At 51.3% G+C, this 25,602-nt stretch overlaps 1 protein-coding gene across 4 annotated transcripts in view; it reads right to left on the bottom strand.

Annotated features, from left to right (window-relative positions):
* SPTB (spectrin beta, erythrocytic) overlaps nucleotides 1-18,084 on the bottom strand; it is a 141,449-nt gene extending 123,365 nt beyond the window's left edge. For all 4 annotated transcript variants that reach the window (XM_043516033.1, XM_043516032.1, XM_038405961.2 and 1 more), the window contains exon 1: nucleotides 17,950-18,084. The gene's annotated coding sequence lies outside the window, so the exon portion shown is untranslated. The remainder of the gene's footprint in view (nucleotides 1-17,949) is intronic.
* Between the last annotated feature and the right edge of the window lie 7,518 nt (nucleotides 18,085-25,602).

Raw genomic sequence — 25,602 nt, forward strand, 5'->3', positions numbered from 1 at the left:
GGTCTGGCGTCCAGGGAGATCACAGGAGACATGACGTAACTCGGCCCTTTCCCTAAGGACGAGTGCCATGGGATCTGCAATGACCACGAGCAGCCAACAGCTCCGCTTTCTCTCTCCCAGCAAGCTGGCACTGCCTGAAGCACAGCTCCCAAGAAGGGCAGCCTCGGAGCAAACACTACATCCTGTGGCACTGGGGCCTTTCCCGGAAGGCTCCCGTCCAAGCACGGAGCTCCGCTGGTGGGATGTCTCACAATCACAGCTCCAGATGCCACTGCAGCCCTGGCTCAGCCCCTGCCTGCACTGCCCCCTAGCCTGCCAGGGCTGAGCGAACCTATTGCAAGGTGGGAACACACAGCTCTCCCCCAGTCTAAAGAGGCCGTAAGGATTTCTCACGGCGAATCCCTAGGCCACAGCTGTATTCCATACAGAGTAGCAACATCCATGAGCCCTGGGAGCGAGGCTGGTGGTTTCCTATTGTCTGTGCTAATCTCAGCACGTGGCAGAGAGCACAGCCCGGCACGCAGGGAACCTCCCCAGATGCTCTGTGGGTCTGAGCCTGTCTCTGGGAATGCCCCTGGCTGCTGCTGTATGCGGAAATGCGGGGATGGCAGGCGGAGCTGGCTTGGCGAGGGGAACAGTAGCAGATGTCAGTGGGCAGCAGGATGCAGCCAGCTATGAAATGGGAAGCTATGATGGCGGGGCAAACCCATCTCACCTAACATGCTGTGAACAGGGTGGCCCTTGAACTGGGGTTCAAGCTGCTGTTGTGTCACAGTTGGTGTGTGTGACCTAGGGCAAGTCACCTAGCCTCATTGTGCCTCAGTTTCCCTCTGTAATGTGGGGATAATAGCACTGCCCTGCTGCACAGGAGGATGTGAGGGTAAATGCCTTAGAGATTGTCAGGTGCCCTGATGCTATGGAGATGGGGCAGATAAACGCCTGAGAACGGTTATGGGATTGGAAGTTGGCCTCAGATGGGCGAGACAGGCAGAGAACAGGTTAAAGGAGAGCAGAGAGCAGTTGGAATTGCTCATTTCTGAGCATAAATTTGATCTAGTCGGTATTACTGAAACCCAGTGGGATGATTCCCATGACTGGGAATGATATAGTCAGGGGTTCTAACCTATTTAGGAAGGATCAAAGGGCAAAAGGGGAGGAGGAGTTGCCTCACAGGTGCTGACTCCGTGAGTGCTCCATGGCTGGAGCACCCACAGGGGAAAAATGGTGAGTGCTGAGCACCCACTGGCAGCCCGCAATAGCTCCCCTCCCACACACCAGCAGGCCTCCCGGATCAGCACCTCCCCCTCCCTCCTCACACCTCCTGCCCGCTGCAATCAGCTCTTTCGCTGCATGCAGGAGGATGGGGAAAAGGGGGGAGGATTGAGGATGCAGCATGCTCTGGGGAGGGTGCGGAACTGAGCAGGAAGAGGTGAGGTGGGGGTGGAGCAGGGGTGGGAAGAGGTGGGGCAGAGGTGGAACAGGGATGGGAAGAGGCGGGTGGGGGTGGGGCTTTGGGGGAAGGGATGGAGTGGGGACAGGGCAGGGGTGGAACAGGGATAAGAAGAGGCGGGATGGGGCCTTAGGGGAAGGGTTGTCATGGGGGCAGGGCCTGGGGGCAGAGCCGAAGATCAAGCATCCCTAGCCACTTTGGAAAGCTGGCGCCTGTGAGTGGCCCTCTATGTCGAAAGTGACATTCCCTCTTTCTGAGTCACTAATGACTCCGAACAAAGTGATCTGGAATGCTTATGGATCAATGTCCTAACAGATAAAGCACAAGATGGGGTATTAGCTCCTGTCTGCTAAAGTCCACAAAATCACACTATGGAACTGCATGACTGGCTCCTTACATACCTATGTACAATGTGCACAGGGAAAAAAGTGTGATTGGGGTGGGGGGGGCTTCCAATCTGAGTGCCATAGGCTGGAGTTCTCTTGCTGCAGTGCTAAAATGTCCTTGGAATTTAAAAACTTTAAAGGATGACAATCTCCCAACTCAAAAAGTGTTGCACTGAACATGGGTAATTACATATTAGATCTTGTTTTGAAAGATAAAGAGGAACTGTACATGGAACTAAAAATTAATGGCAGTTTAGGTACAAGTGATCATGATTAGACCACATCTGTGATGTGCAAACAGAATAAAGTCCAGACCAGTTCTATATTATATATAGTTGGTGCTTTAAACGGGCCAATTTGACAAAGCTGAAAACAATTATAACTAAATCAGCTCAGAGGAAGAATTTAATTAGAAAAATGTGAATGATAATTGAGAACTGTTTAAGAACACTTTACTATATACCCAAAAAACCACAATGGAAGGAAAACCACAAGGAAGATGACCATACTAGTTAAAAAAACAACCTGGTTTATAAAAATAATATATAACAAATGGAAGAAAGTGCAAAAAGGGGAAGCAAAAAGGGGTAGTGAATATAAATCAGAAGTTAGGAATTCTAGAAAATTGATAAGGGAAGCAAAGGGACAAGCTGAACCAGCCTCTGTACCAGATGACTACATGATAGCTAATGTAATGCCAATTTTTAAAAAAAAACTGCAGAGGTGGTCCTGGCAAATTACAAGCTGGTAAGTAAGAAAAGGAGTACTTGTGGCACCTTAGAGACTAACAAATTTATTTGAGCATAAGCTTTCGTGAACTACAGCTCACTTCATCGAATGCATCCGATGAAGTGAGCTGTAGCTCACGAAAGCTTATGCTCGAAAAAATTTCTTAGTCTCTAAGATGCCAAAAGTACTCCTTTTCTTTTTTGTGAATACAGACTGACACAGCTGCTATTCTGAAAGCTGGTAAATGTAACTTCAGTACCAAGCAAATTGGTTGAAACTATAGTAAAGAGGAGAATTATCAGACACATAGATGAACATTATATGTTGGGGAAAAGTCAACACAGCTTTTGTAAAGGGAAATCATGCATCACCAATCTACTAGAATTCTATGAAGGTGTCAAGAAACCTGTGGACAAAGGCGATCCAGTGGATGTAGTGTACTTGGACTTTCAGAAAGCCTTCGACAAGGTCCTACACCTAACATTCTTAAGCAAACCAAGCAGTCATGGAATAAGAGGGAGGGTCCTCTCATGGGTCAGTAACTGGTTAAAAGACAGGAAACAAAGAGGAAGAATAAATAGTCAGTTTTCACACGAGAGAGAGGTAAATAGTGGGGTCCCCCAACAATCTGTACTGGGACCTGTGCTGTTCAACATATTCATCAATGATCTGGAAAAAAGGGTAAACAGCGAGGTGGCAAAATTGCAGGTGATACAAAACTACTCAAGATAGTTAAGCCCAAAGCAGACTGTGGAGAGTTACAAAGGGATCTCAAAAAAACTGGCTGACTGGGCAACAAAATGGCAGCTGAAATTCAGTGTTGATAAGTGCAAAGTAATGCACATTGGAAAACATAATCCCAACTATGCATACCAAATGATGGGGTCTAAATTAACTGTTACCACTCAAGAAAGATTTTGAAGTCACTGTGGATAGTTCTCTGAAAACATCCACTCAATGTGCAGCAGCAGTCAAAAATCCTAACAAAATGTTAGGAATCATTAAGAAAGGGATAGATAATAAGACAGAAAATATCATAATGCCATTATGTAAATCCCTTGAATACTACATGCAGTTCTGGTCACCTCAATTAAAAAAAAAGATATGTTAGGACTGGAAAGAAAACAGAGAAGGGTGACAATAATGATTGGGGTACGGAACAGCTTCCATATTAGAAGAGATAAAGAAGAGGGGACTGTTCCACTTGGAAAAGAGACGACTAAGGGGAGATATTATAGAGGTCTATAAAATCATGACTGGTATGGAGAAAGTGAATAAGGAAGTCTTACCCCTTCATATAACACAAGAATTAGGGGTCACCCAATGAAATTAATAGGCAGCAGGTTTAAACAAACAAAAGGAAGTATTTCTTCACCTAACACACAGTCAACCTGTGAAACTTCTTGCCAGGGGATGTCATGAAGGCCAAAACTACAACTGAGTTTAAAAAAGAATGAGATCAGTTCATGGAGGATAGGTCCGTCAATGGCTATTAACCAAGATGGTCAGGGACACAACCCCAGGCTCTGGGTGTCCTTAAACTTCTGTCTACCAGAGGCTGGGACTGGATGATAGGGAACAGATCACTGGATACATTGCTGTTATGTTCATTCCTTATGAAGCATTTGGCACTGGCCACTGTCAGAAAACAGGATACTGGGCTAGATGGACCAGTGGTTTGACCCAGTATGGCCATGCTTACATTATGTTTAGAAATGTATGGCCATCAGAGTTAAGGACAATAAAAAGGAATTTTTTTAAGGTAATAGGAACAAAAATAATCCTAACAATGGTATTGGTCCATTACTAGATGGAAATAGTAGAATCATAAATAATAATGCAGAAAAGGCAGAAGTGTTCAATAAATATTTGTATTTGGAGAAAAAACATCATATGATGATGATGACATTTTTTCCATTCCACTAGTATCTCAAGAGGACGTTAAATAGTGGCTATGAAAGTTAGACATTTTAAAATCAGCAGGTCCAGATATCTTGCACTGAAGAGTTGTTGGCTGAGGAGTTGTAAGTGTTGATTTTCAATAAGTTTTGTAATGCTGGGGAGGTTCTAGAAGTCTGGAAGAAAGCTAATGTTCTGCTGATGTTTAAAAAGGATAAATAGCATGATCCAGGTAATTATAGGTCTTCCAGCCTGACATCAACTCTGGGGAAGATAACGGAGCGGCTGATATGGGACTTGATTAATTGAGAATTAAAGGAAGGTAATGTAATAATGCGAGTGAACATGGATTTATGGAAGACAGAACCTGCCAAACTAACATGATATCTTTTTTCGATGAGATTACAAGTTTGGTTGATAAAGGTAACAGCATTGATGTAATACATTTAGACTTTGGTAGGGCATTTGACTTGATACCACGTAACATTTTGATGAAAAAACTAAAATGATAAAATTAACATGGGACAAGGTGGGTGAGGTAATATTATCTTTTATAGGATCAACTTCTTTTGGTGAGAAAGAAGCTTTTGAGCCATACAGAGCTCTTCTTCAGGTTCAGGGGTCATGGTGGATAATCAGCTGAACATGAACTCCTGTGATGCTTTCGCCAAAAGGGCTAATGTGATCTTGGATGCATAAACAGGGGAATCTTGAGTAGGAGCAGAGAACCTCTGTATTTGACTCTGGTGTGACCACTGCTGGAACCCTGTGTCCAGTTCTGGTGTCTGCAATTCCAGAAGGATGTTGATAAATTGGAGAGGGTTCAGAGAAGAGCCATGAGAATGATTAACGGATTAGAGAGAAAACCTGCCTTACAGCAATAGATTCAAGGAGCTCTATCTATTAGCTTAACAAAGAGAAAGTTAAGGGCTGACATGATCACAGGCTGTAAGTATCCACATGGGGAAGGAATATTTGATAAGCTATCAGGGAAAGGTCTAACATGATCCAGTGTCTGGAAGCTGAAGTTAAACAAATTCAGACTGGAAATAAGGTGTACATTTTTAACAGTGAAGGTAATTAACCTTTGGAACAACTGACCAAGTGTCGTGGTGGATTCTCTATCGATGGCCATATTTAAATCACGACTGAATGTTTTTCTAAAAGCTCTGCTCTAGGGATTATTTGGGGGCAGTTCTCAGGCCTGTGTTAGACAGGAGGTCAGACTAGATGATCACACTGAGCCCTTCTGACCTTGGAATCTATGAAATTGCAAAACAAACCAGCTAGCAAAAATGTGAGAATTTGTGTCAGTGTCTCCTCCCCCAGCCATGCCATTGTACGCTGGGTGTCTTGAAAGAGTGAGATCCGCCCTGAGATCTCACAGGTGTGGTGGCACAATGCCCAGCACAATGAGGCTCCGATGTCAATCAGGACTGTGGGTATAACTAATAGAAACACCCAGGGGACATAGGCGTCCCTGCCCCACTGAAAGCCAATGGGCCTCCACAGTGGCCAATGGGGAGTGTCTGGAATTAGCCCCCAGCCCAGTCCCACGGTTATAAGATACATTCAGCCTGGTTTTGTCTGCGCTCAGCCTTCGGCTGGGGAACCATAAGTGTCTCTTGGCTCCACAGCAGCTGGGGGGTCTTATTTTGGGAGCTGGCAGCCTCAGCCAGTGCCCTGGCCTCGACGCAAGCCTGAGCCAGCGGAGATGCTCTGACAGGGAGGAGAAAAGAAGGGTAACTTAGCAGCACCAGCAAAGTCATTTTCCCCACAGCCACAGCTCTGCCCACCTCCCCCAGAACCACGTTCGGAGCGGCTGGAGGCCCAAGTGACGCAGAGATGCGACAGTGCTGGGGGCTGGGAGTGGGACAAGGACAGGTGCTGGGAAGCCGATGACAGCTTTCGGCTGCCACTGTCTCCACTGCCTCTGCCTCGCGGAGGCCGGAGACGGTCCAGGGCAGGAGCTGCTGCCCGCTGCTCTCCACAACGCAAGCCTGGGGGCCCACAGGGCCAACATTTTGCCCAATGCCCCAGTCTGCCCAGTGCGGTCACCTGGCTGGGCTCCAGCTTTCCAGACTCAAGGAAATTACAGGAAAGGAAACTCTCCCCACATTGCAGACCCTTCCATGGGCTTGGTCTGGGTCTGAGCCACACTGAGTCAGCCAGACCTCGAACAGGGGGACGGAAATCGGGGAATGCAGAGTTGAGGCAGGAAACAATGAGAGGTCATGTAACAGGCAGGCCCCATGGGAAACCAGCTCCTACTGGGAATGGATGAGACACACACACACACACAAGTGTCTCTCTCTCTCTCTCACACATAGACCCCCCCCCAAATGTCTCTCTCTTTCACACACACACACACACACACACACACAAGCCTCACTCACGAGTGTCTCTCTCACACACTCACGAGTTTCTCACACACACACACACGTCTCACACACACGAGTGTCTCTCATACACACACATACATGAGTCTCACACACGAGTGTCACACACACTCAAGTCTCTGACACACACGAGAGAATCTCTCTCACACACAGACACACACACACACACGAGAGTCATACACACACACAGGTAACCAGGATCTTGCCAGAACATGGGGTGCGGGAGGCTGTTGGGGGGATGTGCAGGGTAAAGATGGGCACACACATGTGCTAGCTACTGCTGGGTTCTAGCGCTCACGGGGTATTGCCCACCCCACTCCCTGCTACAGGCTGCCCTGGGTGTGAGCATTCGGGGCTGGGTCTGTGGGCCGGGGGTGCTGCCGAGCGGGGTGGGGTCAGGCGCTCAGGCCTGCAGCCCTGCCTACACGCGTGGCTCCCGCTGGCTGCTGCAGGAGCAGGGTCAAAAGGTGGGCAGCTTCTCACAGCTCTTCCCATGCCTCCCTCCCCGCAGGCTGGCACACATTGTCCAGGGGAGGGTGGGGGATGGTGGCAACAGAGGCTGTGCTCTCCAGAGCAGGGCACGCCTGGTGGGACAGACCCCACTGGTAAAGGGCTTGAGATCCCAGCCGCTGCTCTCCCCATAATGATCGGGCTGGATTTCATCTGCTCCCCCCCTCCACGGGGGGGGGCACTCCCTGCAGCGCACCCAGCTCCCCACTTGCAGTGCCAGAGAAGGGGTACCCCTTGGCAATGGTGTAACCGGGAGAGTCACGCTTACTTGGCAATGGTGTAACCAGGAGAGTCAACCATGGCTGGGTCAGAGACATGGGACTTATTCCGGGCACTTCTGGCCGCACTCCCCCCCGCTGCACTGGGAACGACGATCCCCATGGCACAGCCCATCCCAAGGACAGAAAATGCTTGTTAATCTCTGTCCCGCTGCCCCTGCCCAGTGACGCTAGCCCCCAGGGGTGGCAGTGATGAGGGAGCGCCAGGCATGGCGATCTTCACCACCAGCACACGGACACATGCATCCCGTCGCCACGGGCCCAACGGGGCGCTGTGCTTCCACGCGGCAGCCTCAAGGTCGGCCCGAGGGCCGGTGGGAACAAGTGATAAGCGTGAGTGTGAGCTGACGGGCAGTGCCGCTCCTTCTCCAGCTGCCACCCGGGTGGGGGCAACGAATCACCACGCCAGGAGAGGCGAGTGGTGAAGAGCTACCCCCTGTTTAGTGCTGCTGGAAGTTGCACGATCCTCAGCAGAGAAGAGCCCTGTTGTAACAGGCAGAGCCTGTATCCGTGTCCTCCGGCTCAGCACCCTGCCTACGGATAAGGGGAGAAAGGGGCCACTGCATCATTCAACGACTGGGATGTGTCTCCACCGATGTAAGTAGCATCAGCAACTCCCCCAAGAGGGCAGACATGGCCGTCCTTCTCCCTGCACGCACTGACTCTGTCCTAGTGCTCTAGGAACGAACCAGGCTTCCAGGTATCCTGCTCTCACTGTGCCCAAGGGGACTCGATCCACCTTCCAGCCCATCCCCACAATCCTCCAGCCTCTGCCCAGACAGCAGCCCAGCCCAGAAGCACAGGACAGCAGAGTCTGTGGGATCTAGCTTTCTTCTTTGGGAGGGTGCTGGGGGGAAGCAAATAAAGAAACAACCCTTTTCCAGACACATCACATTTCCCCAGAAGTCAATGCCCAAAGGTGTCCTGGCCGTCTCGCCAACACTGGGCACATCCTGAGAGCAGAGACTGGCTGCAGTGAGCCTCCCATGTCAATTAATCCACAGGATGTATGCACACGCTGACACTCCACAGGCTAAAAATGGATCTCAGCGACATAAACCAGAGTATAATCTCTGCTCCCTTCCTACAGCCCTCCCCTGCCTTGCCAAGCCTTGCCGGTCAGGAATCAGCAAGCAGGCTACCCCCAAAATACAATCTTCTTTAAAATCATCTGATTTTTTTCCCCAAACAATCCACAAGGTTGCCTTCCTTTGCCTTCCAGGTTTCAGAGCCTCAAGGGGCCAGCTTTTCAAGCTTTTCTCTGCAACTACATGGTCTAGAGCAGGGGTGGGCAAACTTTTTGACCCATGCACCACATCTGGGTATGGAAATTGTATGGCGGGCCATGAATGTTCACGAAATGGGGAGTTGGGGTGAGGGAGGGGGCTCTGGGGTAGGGCCAGAAATGAGGAGTTCAAGATGTGGGAGGAGGCTCTGGGCTGGAGCAGGAGGTTGGGATGCGGGCTCTGGGTGGGGCTGGGGATCGGGGGTGGGGGTACAGAAGGGTGGGAGGGGGATCAGGGCTGGGGCAGGGGGTTGGGCCGCAGGAGTGGGCCAGGGGTACAGGCTCCAGGTAGCGCTTACCTCAAGCAGCTCCCAGAAGCAATGGCATGTCCCTCCTCCAGCTCCTATGCAGATGCGCGGCCAGGCAGCTCTGCGCGCTGCCCAGTCTGCAGGTGCAGCCTCTGCACCTCCCATTGGCTACAGTTCCTGGCCAATGGGAGCTGCAGAGGCAGTGCTTGGGGTGGGGCAGCATGCGGAGCCCCCTGGCTGCCCCTATGTGTAGGAGCTGGAGGGGGGACATGCTACTGCTTCCAGGAGCCACGCAGAGCGGGGCAAGCCCCTGAGCCCACTCCCCAGCTGGAGCACCAGAGCGGGGAAAGCCCTGGACCCTGCTCCACAATGGGAGCTCGAGGGCCAGATTAAAACGTCTGAAGGGCCGGATATGGCCCCCGGGCCGTAGTTTACCCACCCCTGGTTTAGAAACTTACCGTTTTCAAAGGATGAAATATTCTTACCTGACTCCAGCAGCTGGTGCTTTATGACAGTGCCAGATATTGTGAGAGGCATGGAAAAAAACCTATGTGAGCTGGCAGCACTGCATCCCACTTTAAATTTGCCTTTTCCAAGGCAGTGGTTCAGGCACTAGCCCAGGACTTGAGATCTCATTTCAAGTCCCTACTCTGTCACAAACTTCCTGTGTAACCTTGGTCAGGTCACTTGGCCTCTCTGTGCCTCAGTTTCCCATCTGTATTACCATTATTTGTATTACCATAGCATTTAGGAGCCCAGGCCTGAGCCAGGACCCTATTGTGTCAGGTGCTGGACAAACAAGATGGGCCCTGCTCCCAGGCGCTTACAATCTATGTGAAATCCAGTCAAAGGGTCTACTCACTGCAAGTGCGCATCCCCATAGCCAGAGGTGGCAGAGCAGGGTATCCCTGGATGGTCCCCCTGCCCACAGTCACTCCATCACTGCAGTGGTCTCTCTTCCTGCCACTTGGCCCTCCGGTCTGGTCATGCTTTAGTCCTCAACTTCCAGGGTAACAGAGAGTCCAACCCAGCTATAGTCCTGGGGTTTTGCAGCAGGTCTTCCCTCCATCTCTGGGCTCTGTGGTCCTCACAACCTTTATCTCAGGGGCTTCATCCCACCTTCCTTGGTGGCTGGGAGGGGAATGCAGGCCCTTCCTCTACTCTGGGCTGGCAACTAAGCTCTGCTCCCTCAAACTCCTTGCTGACCCTCTGGACCCTCTCCCACCTCTGCTGCAAACTTCCTGGCTTTATCCCCACCCAGCTCCTCCCCAGCTGGGCTCCACCCTCAGTGAAGCCTGGACTTAACAGGCCTCTCAGGCCCCCATTAACCCCTTCAGGGCCTGTGTGGGTACACCTCCCCGCCCCAGGTGTTGTGAGGTGTGACCAAGAGGGAGTTGTTTGTAACATTTTAATGATGCTGATGCTGGCCTCAGTTTCCTCCTATGCCTTGCATGGCTACCCAGTGTGGGGGGAAAGGATTAGAACAAGAGGCAGAGGCAGGTGGTGTCATTAAAGAAGACAAATCAAGACCATGACAATGAGACGCCCCAAGGCCTGAGCAATCCACTGAAACCCTGGGCAGGTGGGATGTGGGAACTGAGCTGGAGAACAAGGGGGAAAGGAGTCAGGTGATGGGGAGAGGGGCTGCCCCTGGGGACTCAGGGTCTCTCCTGTGTGGACAAAGGGACAAGAGAGGGAGCCAGAGATGGAGTCCTGGCTTGCCGGGGTACTGGTTTGGGGGAAGGGCTAATGGCTATGACTCAAGGATTGCCTTGTTATGCAAAGGCTGCCAGTGTCACTGTAAATACATACTCAGGGGAGCATTGCACCTGAAGGGACATGGATATGAGTCAGCAGTGTGCCCTTGTTGCCAAGAAGGCCAATGGCATTTTGGGATGTATAAGTAGGGGCATAGCGAGCAGATCGAGGGACGTGATCGTTCCCCTCTATTCGACACTGGTGAGGCCTCATCTGGAGTACTGTGTCCAGTTTTGGGCCCCACACTACAGGAAGGATGTGGATAAATTGGAAAGAGTACAACGAAGGGCAACGAAAATGATTAGGGGTCTAGAGCACATGACTTATGAGGAGAGGCTGAGGGAGCTGGGATTGTTTAGTCTGCAGAAGAGAAGAATGAGGGGGGATTTGATAGCTGCTTTCAACTACCTGAAAGGGGGTTTCAAAGAGGATGGCTCTAGACTGTTCTCAATGGTAGCAGATGACAGAACGAGGAGTAATGGTCTCAAGTTGCAATGGGGGAGGTTTAGATTGGATATTAGGAAAAACTTTTTCACTAAGAGGGTGGTGAAACACTGGAATGCGTTACCTAGGGAGGTGGTAGAATCTCCTTCCTTAGAGGTTTTTAAGGTCAGGCTTGACAAAGCCCTGGCTGGGATGATTTAACTGGGACTTGGTCCTGCTTTGAGCAGGGGGTTGGACTAGATGACCTTCTGGGGTCCCTTCCAACCCTGATATTCTATGATTCTATGATTCTATGATTCTATGACACAGTACATGCCTCCTGCAGAGAGCTGGTGGGGTTGGATTTGGGGAGCCCTGGAGACAGTCAGGGATTGCTGGTGCTGGCGGCCCAGTGTTGGAGGGTCTGCCCCTCCAGAACTCCATGGGATCTAGTACACGCAAGGGACTGGTGACTGGCTGGAGCATAGACCAGATCCTGTGGCTCCGTGACACAAGGCTAAATCCATTAACACAGATATTCCAGCAATGGGGGCCACATAAACACCTCTGCTAGATAGACCAGCCTGCTCAAAGGAACAGGCTAGAACAACAAGAACCAGAAATCATGCTGGTGCCCGAGATCATGCTAAAGAAATACTTTAAACTTTGGGGAACTGCACAAAGCTTCAGAGCACCAGAGCCACTGGAGAATCCGACCTATTTTCAACACAGAAGTGAAGCGCGGAGGGTGGGAAATCAAGGCAGGGTCTGAGAGATGGTGTCAGAGGATGGAGGGGCAGAGTACGACATGTGACTGCTGTTTCCGTTTGGAGCATTGCCAGCACATTGGGTATGTGTCTTAATGTGGCGCATGAGGTGTAAGGGCAGGAATTCTCCATGGTAATTGACACTTGGCTGGGCTGGCTGAACAGCAAGGTATCCAGCTTAGTAACCAGAGAGCCGGCACTTATGGGCAGATCAGACTCACTGCAACCAATGGAACAGACCCTTGCTCAGAAAAAGTCAGAGAGCTTTCAAGTCTGGACATAAGTTGAGACACCTGCTTCTGAGAACAACGGAAAGAGCGCCCCTCCATTAGGTATCGCAGGAGTCTGTGCCCACCCAGTCACTGAGCCACTTGGATGACTTCCATCAAGCTAATCGCAGATGATTAAGCAGGAAAACCAAATTTCCTGGTCACCCAATTTACTAAAGGGCGATCAAAAACGTGGTCAACACAGAGCTCATGCTATGTTTGATCGCTGTGAATTTTCAAAAAGAAAAGGAGTACTTGTGGCACCTTAGAGACTAACAAATTTATTAGAGCATAAGCTTTCATGAGCTACAGCTCACAGTGAGCTGTAGCTCACGAAAGCTTATGCTCTAATAAATTTGTTAGTCTCTAAGGTGCCACAAGTCCTCCTTTTCTTTTTGCGAATACAGACTAACACGGCTGCTACTCTGAAACCTGTGAATTTTCAGACCACCCCCCAGGGTGCATGGAAACGTACACAGTCACTCCTGTGTCCCCTCCATCTCTCTCAGTGCTGGGTCTGGGGGAGGGGGGTATCCTTTTAATTAGCGGGTGTTGATTGCTGAGGTGAGAGGCTGCCCCGTGAAAACAACATTATAGGAATCAAGAAGCTAATCCCCCATCATTCGCTCAGGGCCGCCCCAGGATCAGGGAGTGTCTGGAAATCCCTTTGAAGATTAACATGCTGGAGAGATGCTACGCATTATTATTTAGATTTGCTGAAGGGGGAGATTAACCATCTGTAGCAAGAGAAAAGGCAGGTCTGTTTGGACAAAACTCTGCATGTTCACTTTAGCATCTAACTTCTAAAGCCTCTAAGAATTTGAGGGTCAATGCATCTTAGGTTTCAGAGTAGCAGCCGTGTTAGTCTGTATTCGCAAAAAGAAAAGGAGTACTTGTGGCACCTTAGAGACTAACAAATTTATCTGAGCATAAGCTTTTGTGAGCTACAGTTCACTTCATCGGATGCATTTGTTAGTCTCTAAAATGCATCTTAGGGTGACCAGATAGCAAGTGTGAAAAATTGGGACAGGAGGTGGGGCGCAATAGGTGCCTATATAAGAAAATGACACAAAAATCAGGACTGTCCCTATAAAATCAGGACATCTGGTCACCCTAATGCATCTGATGCCATCTTTCTACTTTCTGCAGCTTCGCTGACTTCTTTAAGAACCAGAGATGCTCTGGGGAAGTTAGGCTCGGAGGAGAGGGGAAGTCAGTACAGAAAGAACCTCCATGCTGTAGCAGAACCCAGCAGCAGCTGCTGTCTCAATTTCCAGAATCTCTGTTTCATTTAAAAACAAAGTCAGTCTTTAGCCGTTATGGTTGTGAAAACAAATATCTCCGAAAGGTCGGGGGGTAACCAGCCCCGAGTCCGCAGAGAGCCTGGGACCATTGCTCACAGAGGTGTGAACTGCCCCGTTCTTTGTGGTGAGGGGATGTCATCACTGTCAACCAGAGCACGGCACCTGTCAGAAAGGAAGGGAAGGGGCTGCAGCTCTGCCCGGCTCACTCCGTGTCACGGCTCCTGGGTGCCAAATGTGCATGGCCTTCAGGATGTGCCAGCAGTGGGGGGGTTTTTTGCCAATCAGGGAGCCCAGGCAGGGCTCGTCCCAGCTCCAGAGAGAGGGAGCCCAGCAGCAACGCAACTCTGTCCTGACTCATGTGAGTGGGGCCCCTTTTGTGGGCAGAGCTCAGAAGAGCCCTACCACCACCTTCTTCTCCCGCCTCTGACTGGGGCTAGGGACTGGGTTGCTGATTGGTTGGACATCTGGGGTCAGAGAATTAACTTTGTTCCTCTCACAGCAGCCCCCAGAGGCTCCAGTCAGGATTGGAAGGAAGCTCAGATATCTGGCCTTGTAATTAAAGAGCCAGCAGGCAGATCCAACTCCCGGCCACAGCTGGGCCACCCAGAAATAGACAGACCCTACACCCAAAGAGCTGACATCGCACTACAAGGTGGGATTGCGAGGTGTAGAACACAATGGGACAAGCTGAGACAAGAGGGCCAGTAATAGAAATACTGGGTCACCTCTCAGCTAAGGCTATGGCGACACTCATGGTGGCGTGCAGAGCACACGCTGCAGGGAAAGGCTCCAGCAAGGGTAGGCAGCGGGGAAAGGCTCCAGCAGTGGGGAGCCTTTGTTTGCTCCCTCCCACCCAGTGCCAGAGCCTTTCACTGCAGTGGGGAAACACCCTGGCAGTGGAGAAACACTGGGCCGCCATGCTGCTGAAAGTATGAGTGTAGCTGGGGGCGGCACTACTTTGGCATGTAGAGAGCCAAAGTGTAGACGTAGCCTTCGTGTGCAAATTGGAGGCTTCCAAGTGTTTTGCTTTCAGTAATTAGAGGTATTAACGAGGCAGCAACAGGCCACCTGCCGAGGCTGTGGGCGAGGTGCTTCTTTGAAAGGTTTAGTGGCAGGGTCAATGCAGATGGGACCCCTGGGAGGTCCAGAAGGTGGGATAGGGTAAACAATAATACTAGCTCTCTCTTACACAGCACTTGCTGTCAGGGGATCTCAACGTAGCATTCTGCCTCTTTTAAAGATGGGGAAACTGAGGCAAGGGGAGATGAAGTGACTTGCTCAAGGCCACCCCACAGGGCAGTGACAGAACTGGGACTAGAACCCAGGTCTCCTGAACCCCAACCCCATGCTATATCCAGTAGGCAACCCTGCCTGCCTTAGACAAGGGTGCTAGCTGAGAGGGGCTCGGCATTATGGACAGGCTATGGCCGTCCAGGCTTTCAGATCATGGCAAAGAGTGTAACCAAAGAAGCAAGCCAGAACTGGAGTAGAGTGATGCCAGGCCAGTCTAGGACACTTGCTGAAGGAGCAGAAGGAAAACAGCTAGTAACAGCACAACACACGCAGCCATTGCCACCACCACTGAGGCGCTAGGCCACCCGGCTCTCGTTCTCTCTCACCGTGTGCTGGCAGCACCTAGGTGCCCCAGCCACAGCCCGGGCCCCCATTGGACAAGGCGCTGCAGACACAGAACAAAAGAGGGCCTTTGCCTCAAAAAGCTCATTGTCTCCATAGGTGACATGGTCCCCATCATCACAGTGTCTGAGCAGCTCCCAATCTCTGGGTGCTTCTCTTCATACACCTCCATGAGGGGGAACAGAGGGACAAAGAAACAAGCTGACATCACACAGGGAGTTGGCAGAGGAGCAGGAAGCAAAATCCAGGTGGTCCCATGTCCAAGCTGAGTGCCCCTAGCTACGGGACCACCCAGCCTCTCTCACAAAGCCTACAAAACCACTGCACACGGAGCGGACCTCCCCACGCCAGCTCTGCCCAGACATTCTGAAGTCTTAACTCAAGGAGGACACAATGTCAGATATTTTCTTTTCAAGCTCTGAACCTTGGCAGCCCTCTCGGGCACAGACAATGCACAGGGCAGGCCCTAAAAAGCACAGGGAACTGCATTGGCACATTTTGACAACGTCCAGAAGAGTGAAAGAGCTGACCATTCACTTGGATCATACACTTAGCAACGAAAATGCATCAAGAGGACAACCCCGATCAAACTCAGTGTCAGGACAGCTGTCCGAAGCCAAGCCATGACATCAAGCCTTCCACCTGAGGGTTTGCATGTCGTATTTCTATACATTAAACACAGAAAAGAAGCCAATGTTGGGGCTGGGATCAGAGGTGCTCAGGGACTGAGCTGTGATCACTTTGTGAAATGGGGGCCGAGTTAGCAGTGCTTCAGGAAACAACTTTTGAATTCCTAGTTCTGCCGCCTGTAGATGCTCCGTCACGATACCCAGCTGCATTCAATGAACAGACTGGAGGGCAGAGAGGGGTGCTCTCTGGCTCACACCTGCACATACAAGAAGGTGCAATCTGAGGTGCCACTACATTTAAAATGACCAAAGAAATGACAGGGGGCAGCCAGCCAGCCCCTCCTGGCTCTTGCAGTTTCAGGCCCCACAGTGGCAGCAGACACAGCTTGAGAGACAAAACCCCAGAGATGTGAATGGAATGGGGCCCATGCAGAAGAGAACTCGGGCTGGTGGGAGGACTAAATGGTACATGAAGGATGGGCCAAGGCTAGCTGGACTAGTGGGGAAGCCAGTCTCAGCTGGGTGAAGGCAGCTTTCTCGGCCCAGGGTTCTGACCAGACACTGCACACGCAACATAGGCAGTTTCACTCACTTTCAAAGTGCAAGGAACTGGACTGAGAGCACCAGACACCAACACTGCCATCACAGGGGCCACCAAACGGCCCCCGCCACACTACAGCCCTGAGGGAAGTGCCACTTTTAAGGCCAGGAGGAAGCTTCCCCTCGGTCGCTGGCCTTCCCCAAGGGAAAGGCAGAAGTTCCCATCACTTGAGACTCACGAAAGATGGGAGCAAGCACCAGGATACACTCCCTAAGGAACTGTCCTGTGCTGGCAGGGAGCTGCACGCTGACTCCTGCTAGAGGTGCCAGCAGTGGGGGTTGGCTTGGGCTCTAGGCACCTGAACCCAGACCCACTTATGTCACATCAGACAATGGCAGTGGCTCCTTAACAATACAGGCTAGATTCAAGCCAGAGACCCCCAGAGGAAATGCTCCAAAACCACTCCCCCCTCCATTTTATCCAGCTTGTCCTTACGCTACAACTACCAACATGGGGATCTGGACCGGCTTGCTGTTCATCTGGACACCTGCCACCAGCCACTTTCCCTTTCCTTGTTTATTTGTTTGCACTATGGTAGGGCCCAGGAGCCCTGGTCATGGACTTGGGCCCCAATGCTGTAGGTTTTGAACAAACACAGGACAAACTGGGCAGTCCCTGCCTCAAAGGACTTGCAATCTAAATAATAAATCCCTTGGGGACAAGGGATTTAGGGCATGCTCAGGCAGGAGCACACACACAGACCCGAACTTTGCTCTTTCTGTACCAGATCTTTCCAGAGACGCTGACGCTTGGGGATCTCCTGGAAGAGAATCCCTGACCCCAGGACACAGAGAAACACCGTGAATTTTTAGCGCCCCAGTAGAGCAAGGAGAAAGGGACCCTCATCCAGCTCCCCCCCAGGAGTCCCTCCGGCGGCGCTGGGGGGACCAGCCAGGAGGGGCATGGAGAGACTGAAACAACTCCCCACCCGCACACCTTCCAGAGGCTTGCCAGGAAACTGTCTCCAAGTCCACGCTATAAATAGGCTTCTCCAGGGCGCATCATTCCACGCAGCGCCCGGGCTCCATGCAGCACAGCAGCCCGCCAGCGCAGAGGGCTGGGTCGGTGTCCAGAGAGGGGGTGTGTGTGTTGAGGGGGGGGTCTCTCCCAGTTCTGTCCCTTCTCTCTGCGCCCCTGCAACGTCCTCTCCTCCCGCCCCCCCCCCCCCCCCGCGTGCGCCCTGGATCCGGACCCCTTCCCTTCCGTGCGCCCCGGATCCGGACACTTTCTCCCTCCGGGCGCCCCGGATCCGGACCCCTTCCCCTCCGTGCGCCCCCGATCCGGACACTTTCTCCCTCCATGCGCCCTGGATCCGGACCCCTTCCCCTCCGTGCGCCCCAGCCCCATGCCCGCGCAACTCACGGCCGGCGCGGACTCACCTGTCCAGGGCAGGGGCAGCGGCAGCAGCGCGGAGTACCGGGCAGCGGCGAGGCGGAGGCGCGGCGGGGCTGGGGCAGCGCAGGGAGCGCGGAGCGGAGCCGCCCAGCCCTGCGATATAAATAACATTATCTGGGCGAGCAGGGACATTCCTGCAAGGACGGCGCTGCTGCCCGGCCCAGATAGTCCCGCTGCCTCCAGGGGAGGGCGGGGGAGGAGGCGCCCGCCCCGCAATGCAGCACAGCGGGCCCCCAGGCCAGCGCCAGCAGCGGGCACCGGGCGATGCCCAGCAGCGGCGCCGGAGCCAGCAGGCCCGCACCAGGGCTGGGCCACACCCAGCGCGGTGCGGCGGGGCTGGCCCTGCGTGGGGTGGGGGTGAGGGGAGAGGATGCTGGTGCCGCCGCTGCTTGCAGGCTGGGTGGAATCAGGGCCCGCCCCTGCGCTCTGTCCTGGCAGCACCCTGCTGGGCATCCCAGCCACCTAGGTGGGCCAGAGCCAGGAGCCAGGTCCTGCACCAGCCTGGCCCAGGGGGCAGGAGCTGGGAAAAGGGGCAGGGGGATCCCACCTAGGGAACCCTACCCCCAGCTTGGCTGGCACAGGGGAGCAGGCATGGCCAAGTGGCACCTGGCAGCTGTGCCACCTCTGGGTACTAGGAGTGAGGGGGTTTAATCAACCTCTGCTTGGCCACTACATCCAGGCCTTCCCCAGGTGAGTCTGCATGCCAGCCTCCCTGGCTCTAATCGGAGACTGGGGGGGGGGCAGATTGGCCACCAGGAGGATGCATTAATTTGCCCAAGGCTTTTACCAAAACCTACCTCTTTGAGCCTAAAATGACCCTGTGTCTCTTTAAATCCAGGCTGACCCTGACCGGGGCATCCCCACATTGGCTGTAGCTGCAAGAAGAGAACTGGGTCCTGTGCCTCCAGCCCTGCCTGCCTATGGAAGGGCTGAACTAACCTGATACAACACAGGCTGGAAGTGAGAGCTTGAGTCCAAGCACTTAAAAAGTTTCCCAAGGGCCAGACATCTGGAACGGTTGCAAATCTGAAAACATTTGGGGACAGGGTCCATGGATAACTAGGGCCAGGATTTTCAAAAGGCACCAAGATCCAGACGCTCAGAAAAGCCCAGCAAGTCATGTGCTGAGCCCTTCTGATCACCTTTCCCCCCAGTAGTGGGTGCTGAGCCCTTGGAAATCTGGCCCTGAGCTGGATGAAAAATTTGGCCCTATATGCCTGTGCAATGTCTAGCACCCAGAGGCCGGAGCTTGGATAAGGCCTGGGGGTGCTGTATGAATAACTGTCGATTCCAGTTTGCTCACCTGCTGTTAAAGAGCTGGGCCATTCGCTGCCAGCCTAGGCATGCAAGGGTGCAATACAAAGTAACATAATCAAACAATGGACAAACTAGAGCACAAATGATAAACTGCAGCACGAGCGACGCAAAACGCAAAGCCTGAGCCTGGGGACAGTTCAGATAATGGCCTATCTCAGCTAAACCATAACAGGGCCAAGCAAGCGGAGTGTGGCGGGATTCTCCCTACACCCAACTGCAAACGCTCAGTATGGGAGGGTCCACTTTAGTCTCCGGTATCTCTAATAGCAGTGACTCCACAACCACCCTCCACAGCTGGTTTGCTGATAAAGCATTGGTAGATTGTCCCAGTTCCCTTCATGGCTCTTCCCCTTAGAGACTTGGGACCAGATCCTCAGCTGGCATAAACCAGTGTCGCTCTGCTGGCTCTTCGCAGCAGCATTCATTTCAATTGCTGCTCCTCTGATTGGCACCCACTTTAGGGGCCCACAGGTCTTGAATCCAGGGCCTTGGCAGCACTCACCACCCAGCACTATTGGAAGTGAGAGACTAGCATAACTCTGCCTCCTCCCAGAGGCCCCACCCACTAGGGGATGATGACTGGCCCCTCTGATTGGCCCAACTGTCCTATTTCAGCCAGAAGGAGGCACAGAAAGTTTGACTGAACAATTGGGCAACTTTCTGACTAGCTGCTGTACTGCACCTGACCTGTGCCTTGATCCCTGGTTCCTGATTCCGGCTCTGACACCCGGCCTGGTTCCTGATTCCAGCTCTGATGTCTGGCCTGGTTCCTGATTCTGGCTCTGACCGCGAGGCTAGACAGTCCATGTCCCAGTTCTGATACCAGTGGAGGATCTCGTCGATGAAGATTTTTCCTAATGTTACGCTGGCTGTCACTAATATCACACCTGAATTGTCCCTGTGGCTACAATAACCCATTACTGCCAGGATAACTTTCCCCTGCCCTCCGGAGACCATCCTGTTACATACCTCTAGAGAGCTGTCATCACATCCCTCCCTTTGAGTCGCTGTCCCTTTCTGAGTGACAGTTGTCCAGGAGAAAAAATCAGGCCAGTATGTAACTATCAGCGCTATTTTATTTCAACTGCTGAGTCAAACTGCCCCTAGGAAATAAGCAGTGTGACTAACTATATAGATGGGAGTTTAAAAACCCAGTGTTTTAATTTGCTTGATTTGATTTTGCTTAATTAACATCTGGCAGTGGCTGCATATTACTGGCACCAACAGCAGCCAGGCAGCGGCTCTGGCTTTGGTGCTGCCATTGCTCCGGGGGGAACAATGCAACAAAGTAAAATGCAAATGGCATGTGGGGGAAAGGTAATTAAAATGAAACAAGTTAGGAGGAAACCTTCACAGTGAGGGAAACTGTCAGGTCACTGAAGCAGAGGGAACCAACATGCTTCGATGCTCGGAGACAGGAAGGCAACTCCTATTCAGGAGGGAAAGGCCTGTCCCATAACACATGGAGACCAAAGCCGCTGGACAGCACCGCCCTGCTTGCAGTTAGCCCGGCAATGGTTTCCATGCCAAGCAACAACAGAAGGGGATGGAACGCTTGCAGCTGAGCACATGTTGACGTAGCTCATTAACAGCACCCAGGCACCCCGTGAGGGGCCCAGCACTCCTTAGCAGAGCAGGGCAAACAACCAATTCTTCCGTTTGCTGGCAATTCCAAAACCTGGCGGGTGGGGGAAATGTTCGGGTCAAACCAAAACCAATTTTTTTTTAAATGTGCAGCTAATGTAGCTGGTACCACTCAAGAGAGAGATCTCGGAGTCCTAGTGGATAGTTCTCTGAAAACATCCACTCCATGTGCAGTGGCAGGAGTCAAAAAAGCGAACACTGATGAAGTGAGCTGTAGCTCACGAAAGCTTATGCTCTAATAAATTTGTTAGTCTCTAAGGTGCCACAAGTACTGCTTTTCTTGTTAGGAACCCGTTAGGAAAGGGATAAATCGGGGTGGGCAATAATTTTCGCAGGGGGGCCACTCTACGAATTTTGGTAAGTCATCATGGGCTGCACATTTCTACTATTTTTTACAGTGCAAATATTTGTAATAAAAATAATATAAAGTGAGCACTCTACACATTGTATTCTGCATTGTAATTGAAATCAATATTTTTAAAAATGTAGAAAACATCCAAAAATATTTATTATAAATTTAAATGGATATTCTGTTATTTAAGTCCATCAATGGCTATTAGCCAAGAAAGATGATCAGGGATGCAACACCTGCTGTGGATGTCTCTCACCTCTGACTGCCAGAAGCTGGGCATGAGTGACAGGGGATGGATCACCTGTTCTGTTCATTCCCTCTGGGGCACCTGGCACTGGCCCCTGTTGGAAGACAGGATACTGGGCTAGATGGATCATTGGTTTGACCTAGTATGGCCATTCTTATGCTCCTATGTTCTTATGCAGCTAACCAAAAATTGTTTTGAGTCAAAACATTTCATTTCAGTTTTGGTCATTTTTACATGTTTTTGATGGTTTTTAAATAAAATTAAAGGAGGTTTTGAAACTTCAGACTCAGAATGTCAAAACAAAAGTTCCAATTTTTGCAGACTTTTTTTGTTTAGGATTTTTTTCGACTGAAACAAAGGGGCGAAACTGATGTGAATTCCCAGAACGTGTCAGTGTTGCCCAGTCTGCATGTTTTGCTGGAAAAAAAGTTTTGGATGAAAAATTTTGCCCGGCACTACTAGCCATTAGGGCAGCCAGCTCTCTTCAAACCAGAGTCCTCAATGGAACAGCTCCCCTGAGGAAGCGTTAGGGAACATGGGAGGGCTGAAATGTAATTAGGAGGAGCCCCCTCATTCTCTCATCTCTGAGCATCAAACTGTCGCCTGTATGCTTCTAAAAACACACTGTCAGAGACAGTAATGACAGGGTAGGGATCCCACTGACTTCACCATGGTCTTCCTAGACACCCTATCAAAGGACATCCTGACTGACCATGCACTGGTCATCATATCTTGCTGCAGCCAGGAGCTGGTACTACTGTGCGGAGAGGTCAAGTACACATGAACTCTGTCCCACAAGCTTAACTCTGCCCCCTGAGGCTGGCAAAAGTGATTTAGCCAGGACTGCCCTATAATTGGGGGTTCTGTTTTGGAGGGATTTATTCATTTCATTTGGGGAAGGTCAGCAAGTTCTGAGTTGTGTGTAGATGTCCAAATATATGGGGAGGGGATTTTTTCTGGGGTGGGGGGACAGCTTTCTCTTTGATTCTGTAACAAGAAGATTTTTATCAGGTCCGTTCCAAAATTCTTGCCTAAACAGGATCTATTTCAATTTGTATTCCATATATAAAAATAACGAACATGTTAGTTGAAGCTTTGTATCCTTGTTATCGAACGCCTGGTTTAGTATTCGTTACCTTTGTTCCCTAGTGTGTTTTCACAGTATTGTTTCAAACAGCACTATGTTAAAGTGCACTAGGGAACCTTTAGTATACACCGTCAGGGTCTACACACAGAAACTAATGCACAGCACCTTGTGCTTTAAAAATCACACCCCTGTAATCCGCATTACTGCTCCGTGGAGACAAGTCCGTGGAGTCAAATCCTACAAACCAGAGAGCAGGACATTATCTATGTAAACAAAGTGCAGTGGGGAAGGCGTGAAATTGAGTAGCCATTTGATGTTTTTCTGACATTTATTGGTTAAACACCAATTTTATTTTTTTTGGTGTCTGGGCTGTCTTATCAGTGTTTCTTGGTTAAAATCACAAGCCCTAGCTATAATAGCAGACATGAGGAATGACAAAGTAAATGTGCCATCTGATGAGTCGTTTATTCTCTCATTGCTCTGCATGCCCTTCACGGAGTAAGAGACAGCTGTACGGACTGGTGCAGAGATTAATTATGGTAGGTTGCCCCAGCCCACGCTGCAACCTGAGAGGTGCATCTGCAGCCAAAGGGATCACAAACCCCTCATTTCTGTGCAGAGTTACATGGATTGTGCAAACAGAGGAGCACAATGCTTTCTTCTTGCCATATGGATTTGAAGCATATATCATAGTGCATTACAGGGCAGATTTTGATCAGATCTCTGGACCGAGTTCCTCTGGGCCATGTCCACTGGCTCCTTACATGGCTTTGAGGGGCACTGGGTGCTGCCAGGGGTTCTCTACTCAGTTTCCTCCTCTGGCTCCCTCATGATTAACCTCATTTGAGGCCTGGGTCTAGTGCAGGGGTGGGCAATAATTTTCACAAGAGAGCCACTCCACGAATTTTGGTAAGTCGTCACGGGCCACACATTTCTACTATATTAATGGAGGGGGTGCAGAAGGGAGCTCCAGGCTAGTTCAAAGTGTTGCGGTATAGGAGAGGATGAGGAGTGCGGGCTCTGGGAGGGAGTTTAATGCAGGAGGAAGCTCCAGTCTGGGGCAGGGGATTGGGGTGCAGGAGGGGTTCTGACCTAGGGCAGAGGTTTGGGGTGCGGGAGGGGGTGCAAGGTGCAGGCTCTGGCTGGGAGGTGCTTACCACTGGTGGCTCCAGGTTGGTGGCGCAGCAGGGCTCAGGCAGGCTGCTTGCATGCCGTGGCCCCATGCCAATCCCAGAAGCGGCTGTGGCTGGCTGCTGCTGTCACATCTCTGCATGCCCCTTTGGGGGAGGGGGACAGTGGGTCTCTGTGTGCTGCCCACACCCGCAAGCACTGCCCACGCAGCTCCCGTTGGCTGGTTTCTGGCCAATGGGAGCTGTGATGATGGTGCTGGGGGTGGGCGCAGCCCCTTCCCCCCCTTCTAGGGGCACACAGAGATGTGCCAGCAGCAGCTGGCCACTTCTGCAAGCACGTGGGGCCACGGTAGCCAGGCACTACCTGGACTTTTAGCAGTTGGACTCGGAGATCACGACGGGGCAAAGGAGGCCAGACAGAAATTTTAGTCATGGTGAGCCGGACAGAAAAGTTAGGCTGGCTGGATTTGGCCTGGGGGCCGGATTTTGCCCACCCCGGTCTAGTGGTTCCCTGCCCTTTAGCTGAGAGGCCAGGCTTTTAGTCTTGAGTGGGCCGAGCCCTGTCTTTCCCAGTCCTAAGAGAAAAGAATGAGGAGGACTTGTGGCACCTTAGAGACTAACAATTCTATTTGAGCATAAGCTTTCGTGGGCTAAAACCCACTTCATCAGATGCATGCAGTGGAAAATACAGTAGGAAGATATATATATATATACACCCAGAGAATATGAAACAATGGGTGTTGCCATACCCACTATAACGAGAGTGATCAGTTAAGGTGAGCTATTGTCAGCAGGAGGGAAAAAAAACAAAAACCCTTTTGTAGTGATAATCAGGATGGCCCATTTCCAACAGTTGGCAAGAAGGTGTGAGTAACAGTAGGGGAAAAATAAGCCTGGGGAAATAGTTTTACTTTGTGTAATGACCCATCCACTCCCAATCTTTAGTCAAGCCTAAATTAATTGTATCCAGTTTGCAAATTAATTCCAATTCAGCAGTTTCTCATTGGAGTCTGTTTTTGAAGTTTTTTTGTTGTAGTATTGCGACTTTTAGGTCTGTAATTGAGTGACCAGGGAGAGAGAAGTGTTCTCCGACTGGTTTTTGAATGTTATAATTCTTGACGTCTGATTTGTGTCCATTTGTTCTTCTACATAGATGTAGAAGCCCTCTACACCAGCATTCCACACAAAGATGGACTACAAGCCGTCAGCAACAGTATCCTCGATAATGTCCACGGCAAACCTGGTGGCTGGACTTTGTGACTTTGTCCTCACCCATAACTATTTCACATTTGGGGACAATGTATCTTTTTGCTGATACAGACTAACAGGGCTGCCACTCTGAAACCTTTCCCAGTCCTGTGACTCTAGGGGAGGGGGCTTGCCATGCCTTTGCTGCTGAGACTTCTACTGGAAGAGGGGCTGGGGCGGCTGATAAAAAAACAAAAACAGGGATCGGGGCAGGGAAGGGGTTATGGGTCACTGGTGCTGGCGTGGCAGAGCCCCTCCTGCTGCAGTTAAACACACACAGAGACACACACGGGAAAGCCCTGCTTCAGCCTACCTACCTATTCCACTCAGCTGCCTGAAGCCACTCTCCTCTTGCCCCACCCTGGCCTGGCCCCACAGACCACACCCCACTGCCCATAGGCCACGCCCCATTCCCAATAGCCCCCACCCTGAGCCTGCAGGCCACGCCCCACTATCATAGGCCACGCCCTCTCATCCATAGGCAACGCCCCACTCCTCCAGACCCCACCCCCTGCTCTCTTCAGACCCCACCCTAGGCCCTGACTGACCCCGCAGAGCCGAGCGCCGACCCTTCGGGCCCCGCCCACACCCTCAGGCCACGCCCATCCAGCC

This window comes from Dermochelys coriacea, chromosome 6, assembly GCF_009764565.3.
Source record: "Dermochelys coriacea isolate rDerCor1 chromosome 6, rDerCor1.pri.v4, whole genome shotgun sequence".
Taxonomy (NCBI): Eukaryota; Metazoa; Chordata; order Testudines; family Dermochelyidae; genus Dermochelys; species Dermochelys coriacea.